Raw genomic sequence first — 7,498 nt, 5'->3', positions numbered from 1 at the left:
AGCAGAAAGAAAAATCTGACACCCTGAAATACATTCCAAGGGCCTGTGTTAGTTCTTCAGGAGAAAAAGCTCCATGAACCCTAACTAGACCAGGAAAAGGATCAACCCTGGGAGCCTAAGCCAACAAGTCAGGACCTGATGCTTGAACCCAGCGAAGGAATTGAGGGGCGGGGAAGGAGGAGCCTGGTGGCGCAGGGGCAGGGCTTCAGAATGGTTGTCTAGGATACCTGGAGGCGGAGCTACCTGGACCGTTGAAGCCTAGCTGTTAGCATGCTGTGGTAACATCCATTGATCTTAGAAACTAATGTGGCCTGATGGCATGCTTTGGACTCTATTGTGGGAAGACCCTATTGTTTAAAAATAGCTCAGCTGAAATATATGGAGAGTGTGGGGCGTGCCCAAGAGGACAGAGGACAAATGAAGAGAAATACTGCCAGCCTTGCTTGGAGTCCCCGGAACTGTACGACTGGCTTTACCTTGGCTTCATGGCGATGCTTCCTCTCGTTTCCCATTGGCTCTCGGTTGAATGGGACGCAAAGAATAGTAATTCCAGAGGTGTGTTTTTCCAGCAAGTCTCTGCCTTATTAGAATGCAGCATGGCAGCTATAGTCACATTACTTGTGAGTGATCCTGTCGGCACCCTTACCATCCACTCATGCCGGGTACTGATGCTCTCAGATTGGTACACGATGCTCTACAACCCAAGTCCAGATTACATCACCACCGTGCACTGCACTCAGGAAGCCGTGTACCCACTGTACACCATCGTGTTTGTTTATTACGCTTTCTGCTTGGTATTGATGCTGCTGCTTCGACCATTACTGGTGAAGAAGATTCAGTGGCACTTACACATGCCAAACCAGCTGGAAAGCATTTACACTGCCCTCTACTTCTTCCCGGTTTTGACCGTGCTGCAAGCAGTTGCAGGAGGCCTCTTATATTATGCCTTCCCATACATTGTATTGGTGGCATCTTTGGCTAATCTGGCTGTATACCTGGTTTTTGCCAAAATAGAGAGCTACAGTGATCTCTTAAAAAAGGACAGACTCCTCGCCCTCTTCAGCCACTGGTTTCTTCACGCCTACGGCTTAATGGCTCTCTCCAGAGGGCAACAACTTGAGCAAGACCTGCTCCTTTTAACTTTGGTGCCTAGTCCCACTCTTTTTTACTTTTTCACTACCAAATTTACCAAACCATCACGGATAATCTCCGAAGGTGTGAAAGGACACTGAATATAAAATAGGAAGGAACAACACTTAAAAATGCTTCTAACTTTAAAAAGTAAAGACATTTATAAATGTATTAGTACCATTTTGTTACAGACGGGAACAGTATACCTTTTTAATGATTTGTTATCATTTTTATTTATGTGTATGTGTGGATCTGCATCAGTTATGATACATGGGTGTAAACGTCTGTGGAAGCCAGAAGGGGGCACCAGATTCCCCAGGAGCTAGAGTTTCAAGAAGTGAGCCAGTGGTGGGAGTATTGGGAACTGAACTCTCACTCTCTGGAAGAACAGCAAAAACTCTTAACTGATGAGTTATCTCTCCAGGCCCAAAGGAACAGTAGATCTTCATGCTTGTTTTCCTTCTGTTCATTTTATGTTGTTTGACTAACATCTTAAGGTTACACTTGGAAATGTGTGTGTGTGTGTATGTATGTATGTATGTATGTATGTATGTATGTATGTACTACACTCGAATCCTACTAAGAAGTTTGAGCTATTCTTTGGCACATAGTGGTAATTCTGTGTTTCTACTAATGGCAGTATCCCATCTTCTTATGAAAATCCTTAACAGTTAAAACAGAGAAGCCATAGCACTGGCTAATTATTTATGCTTGTTCTGTCTCAGTTTGGTTTTCATCTTTAAGGCATTACAGTGGCAAATATACTGATGGGGTGTGACAGAAAACATGGAAATAAATTCTGGGGGCTTTGTTGAGGTTTTATATTTGTTTTCACAACACATTGATGACACAGAAATAAGCTTCATTAATCATTATACACCAAACTTTCTGTTTAGAAATAGATTGTTTGAAGATGAGTTCAGATTATTGTCTCTGCAATGAAGAAAGTTTAACAAGCCCAGGCTGTCCCCTTCTGAAGCAAGGTTCACGATGATTCACTCCTGCTGTCTAGTCCTAACATTATGCTGAGAAGGCCTTTGTCGACATACAAAAGCACTCTCTTTGGGGGAAGTCATGTATAAAATAAATCGTTCCCTAACAGTGGATTGTACTGATGGATTCTTAAACAGCAGCTTGGGAAGAATGGCAAGGGAAAGGTAGGCTCTGGCTGCTGGAGAAGGCACTGAGAAAAGCCTCACCAGAGGTTCCCGAACTTGGTCTGGCAAAGAGCCTAAAGGAAGTTCTCAAACTATAGAATCCTTTGGATAGTTTGTCAACTTGACACAACCCATAATCACCTAGAAATATAATCTCAGTGAGGGATTGTCTAGATCAGGTTGGCCCGGGAGTGGGTCTGGAGGGCTTGTCTTGATTGCATTAGTTGATGTGGGAAAACCCAGCCACTGTCCCCAGTCCAGGATCCTGGACTGTGTAAGTGGAGACACAGGGCTGAGCACAAGAAAGCCTATAAGCATTAACTCACGGCTTTCTGCTCTTGACTCTGCATGTGATATGACTAGCTGCTTCAAGGGTTTGCTGCTTTGATTTCCTCAAAATGAGAGACTGTAATCCAGAATTTTAAGTCAAGTGACCGCTTCTTTGTCAGTCTTCCTCTTCCTCCTCCTCCTTTTCTTCTTCTTCTTCCTGCTCGTCCTCTTTTCCCTTTATTCATCTCTCATATATCTTTTTTTAATTTTTATTGAATAGTTTATTTACAATACAGATGTCATCCCCTTTCCCCATTCCCCTCCCTAGAACCCCCTATCTCATCACACCTCCTTCTTTATGCTTTTATACCATTTTAATTAGATGCATGTATTAAGGTCAGTTCTAGGTTTTCTCTCATATATCTTAACTACAGTTTCCCCTCCCTCCTCTCCTCCAAGACCCCACCACCTTCCCTTTTTCCCAGATCCACTTCTCCATTTTCCTTCAGAAAAGAGCAGGTCTTCCTGTAATATCAACCAAACACGGCATAAGTTATAATAATACTAGGCATGTACCCTCATATCAAGGCTGGATGAAGCAACCCAGTAGGAGGAAAAGGTTCCAAAAAGTAGGCCAAAGAGTCAAGAGATAACTCCTGTTTTCACTATTAGGAGTCCCATAAAAACATCAAGCTATACAATCATATATGCAGAGGACCTAGGTCAGACCTATACAGGTCCCCTGATTGTCAGTTCCGTAATCAGAGTAGCTTCTTACAGCAAAAGAAGTAAAAATGGAACAGTCCTGAGTTTCCATCCCTGTGAGATCTAACTCATCAGCTCTGGAGCGGGTATGAGGAGTCTACTTTTACTTACCCTGTGGATTATGACCTCGTGGCTCAGGATGACCACAGGTTATAGTCCTGGAAGGGTACCGGTAGGAGCAAGTCCTATGCACCTGTTAGGTAGCTGGGCAATGAACACTCAAGAGGACTAGTTTCCTCCTGTCCCATCCCTGACAGGAGGGCAAAAGTATAAACAGGAGAGATAATAACAAACACCTTTGGGATCAAAGTGCAAACTGAAGCCTGTTCTCAGAACTGCTCAGCGAAGTGGAGAGTTTGTCAGAGCAGGGGCCATGGGAAAGCACTACCCTTCTTCCATGCATGTGCCTCATTGCCTGGGTAATGAAGTCCAACAGAAGTTACTATGTTTTCAATCTCACTACTAAAATAAGTGGTTCGTCCTCCTGGGACAAGGCAAAAGCATCACTCTAGTATCACCTTCATCCTATAGGTAGGAAAGTGGATGTCTCCTTCCAGTGAAACATGAAGATGATAATAATAATAATAATAATAATAATAATAATAATAATAATAATAATAATAAAGCAGCCCTGGATCCATCTTTATCAAAGACTGTCTCATGAGAACATCAGAATCTCATAGGCGCTGCTAGAGGTAAAATTTCATCAGCAAACTGCTTTGTTATGTGACAAGGGCTGCAGATTGACTATGGTGACTTCAAAAATGAAGGGGACCTCAGACGAACCTTGTCTTGCTGAGTAAAGTAACAGTAACTGTAAAGGAAGCTGAAGAGAAACAATTCCAAGAAGAACAACTCAAGGATGCAAGTTCTTTGTAATGGTCAGCCCGACCTCACTATTTTTGCTAATATATCTTGGCGTTTTAACTGTCTACTTAACTTGTAGCTGCAAGAAGTTAACCTTGGGAACTTTCCAGCTAGTATGTAGTTTTCTTGCTTAAAAAGAGACCCTGAGACAGGCTCCAGACTGCACTTGGGTCCCAGATACCCATATGGTTACAAGCCAGCTGAAAGAAAGACTTTTAATTGGCTCACAGACTGTCTAGGTGGCCTTTGGTGGGAGCTCCACAACACTTGATTGTGTTCAATATAGGCTAGCCATTGACGTGCTCTGACAGTTACTATTGATTGTCCACCTGATGGGCTTTAGTGTTACCACTGAAATGAACCACCAGGCATGCTGTGAATGTGTTTCTAGATTAGGTAAATTTAGGTGGGAAGACCAAGCTACATGTGGCTGGTGCCATTGCATGGGATGGGGCCGTGGAGCAGATAAAAAGACAGAGCTGAACAACAGTGCTCATGACTCTCTGATTCCTGCCTGTGGGCACAAGGTGACCAGCCAGCTCATGCCCCTGTGTCACACCTTTTCTTGTCATGATGGTTGGTATCCTCTTGAACCCCAAGCTGAAATACACCCTTTCTCCCCAAAGCTTCTCGACAAGTAATTCATCACTGCAATGCAAAGGTAGCTAGTACATATGCTAAAGAGAGAACAAACGGAAACAATGACATTGGACGAGGTTATCAGGCACCTCTTTCCCAGGATGTGTAGAAATTGCTTCCTGCCTGTACCCCAAGAGCCCGTGGTTTCTTCTCCAACCCTTTGGATGAGTACAGAAATTCTGAGTGCTGCCACAAAGCACCCGGCCTATCCCACTCTTTCTTGTGCTCGCCTATGTTTTTACAGTATTTTACGAATCAGCTGCACACATTTGAGGTAAAGACAAAGGAAATGCAACCTGGGTACCAACCCCATTAGATGCACCAAGGGAGTCCCAGCAGCCTGTCAATGTGTGTGGAGATGGGGGCCTGGGCAGAACTGAAAAGGTCCCCAGGAGCAAAACTGAGGACTGGGGAAAGTCAGAAGTCATTTTGAAGACACGCAAGAATCTCAAGAATCATTTGTTCTCCCAGTACTAATAATTTCTCACTTGATGACTTCTTATTTAGTTTGTGTAAGCTGGTTCATAGACTGGCAACTGTTTTTTTTTTAATGCAAATCACCTCAATGTTTGATGAGGTACCATGCCAACCAGCTCAAGTACTCACTATGGTTTTCACAAAGTAAATATGGGTTGCCAAGATAGCTCAGTTAGCAAAGTGCACGCCACAATACATAAAGACCTCTATTCAATTCCCAGAATACACAAGAGGGGGGAAGGGCAGGCATGATGGAGTACAGTTGTAATCAGTGCTGGGAAGACAGAGACAGGCTAGCCAGCCTCATTGAAGCAGCAGGCCCCATGACCCAGAGACCTTGTCTCAAAGAAATGGTGACTTCTGGAGGACAACAGACAAAATTGACATGTCCTGTATACACACGTGCACCTGCACATACAGACCCAGCCTACGCTTTCTGACTTCTCTGACACACGCAAACATTTAAAACAAAAAGCACAGTATCAGTGTCTAGATTCCTCTCACTTTATAAGTATTCTTCCCCATCGCTACCCTGTGACAATGTCAACGTCTTCAAGCTTGCAATAAACACAGTAAACACCGCATCCCAAGGCACAGACACGCCCTCCACGAACTGATGGCTAGACCCCAAAGTCCACCAAACATACTCCATGAAACTCTCAATTAAAAACTAGCAAGGAGGCCCAATATAAAATTGAATGCTAGAGAAATAAAAAACAAAATCTGATGGAAACTAAGCTAACATGCAAAATGTTACTGTGAGAAGAGATGAAGCTGCAAAGGCTGGGAGGGGCTTCGGGGAAAACACTGTGAGGAAAAGTGCTTCAGAACTTTGTTCTTTTTCAAGTTGGCAAAAGGGTCAGAGCTGAGGGTGCACGGTTTGTCCCTGTCCTCTATTGGGTACAGCAGTCAGTACACAAGAACTATTCTGGTGATTTCACTTTCTCAATAGACAAAATTTCCATTTGATCCAGAGTATATGTTTGGCCTGTGGTGTCTTTGAATTTTTAATATATTTAAATGCAGGCCCAGTGTGGACTGCTCCCCTACTTAACAGTGTGGAAAAAAGAACACTTTGTTTCTGTGGAGTTTGAAACGTGTATTCATTTTTTTTTTAATTCTACAAATCACTAGAGTTAGCCCCAAATCCAGGACTAGGTCACCATTTCCCCTCAAAGTCAACTTCCTCAAAAGATTTAAGTGTGAAAATCTGTGCCCATATATTATATGTGTCTTACTTCTTCACCCAACATTTGTTTCCCATGATGGCTCCATCCCAATTTATAGAAGACAGTAGGTCACTTTTATTTCTCCACATAAAAGTCACATGACTTTTCATAGCCATAGTATTTTATTTATCCAACATGACTATAATACACATCCCTGGGATTGATATCGTACTAAGAACTGCTTGTAACACACGTAGGTAGAGGTTGACAGTTAAACTTATTCCTTTCAAAAACCCTCACCCTCTTCCTTCCTCAGCTGTAGCCCCATAAATAGTGTCTTGTGTCAGTAATTTTGAAAGTATACTATATGTCTCTTGCTGATGGCCATCTTACTCCATGCCTTAAATCCATATTTAGAGACAGCAAGGCTGCTACAGAGAGCATCACCATTACAGAATAGAAACAGTGAAATACATAGCCTCTAACTGGTGAGTAAAGGCACTTTCCACAAAGACTCATGACCTGAGTTTGATATTCCCGTCCACGAGGTAGAAAGAGAGAACCGACTCCTCCAAGTTGACCTGAGACCTCCACATGTGCACTGTACACACACACACACAATGAGTAAATAAAAGGTTTTAAAAGATATATATCCATATTTCTTTCTTTTCTTTTGTTATCTCTTAGATAAATTTTAGACACTCCCATACAAGATGTTAAACAATGAAACAATGCAACTCAAGGTCTGGAAACCCTTCTCCTAAGCAGAATTTCTCTACATGTTGACATATGTCAGAATGCTTTTTTTTTTTCCCAGGGTGTCTATCTTGTCCACATGTCCTATTTTATCAAGCAAATGATTTACAGGACTCTGAAGCACACAGTAAGTGAGCGTTGGGTGCTTGGCTGCACTCAACACAGCAGTGATAGGCACCAGTAACACAGGGAGAAGAGGGCAATCCTTCAGCCACAGCGCTTTATAGGGAAATGACTGCTCAGAACCAACTCAGTGCTAAATCTCAG

General features: G+C 42.8%; 1 pseudogene; it reads left to right on the top strand.

Moving 5' to 3' along the window:
* Window positions 1-258: 258 nt before the first annotated feature.
* On the top strand, window positions 259-2,123 carry LOC117715563 (JNK1/MAPK8-associated membrane protein pseudogene; annotated as a pseudogene).
* Window positions 2,124-7,498: the final 5,375 nt, after the last annotated feature.

This window comes from Arvicanthis niloticus, chromosome 9 (genome assembly GCF_011762505.2).
Source record: "Arvicanthis niloticus isolate mArvNil1 chromosome 9, mArvNil1.pat.X, whole genome shotgun sequence".
Lineage (NCBI taxonomy): Eukaryota > Metazoa > Chordata > Mammalia > Rodentia > Muridae > Arvicanthis > Arvicanthis niloticus.
Note: the sequence above shows the minus strand (reverse complement) of the source record. Positions and strands in the feature narration are given on the sequence as shown.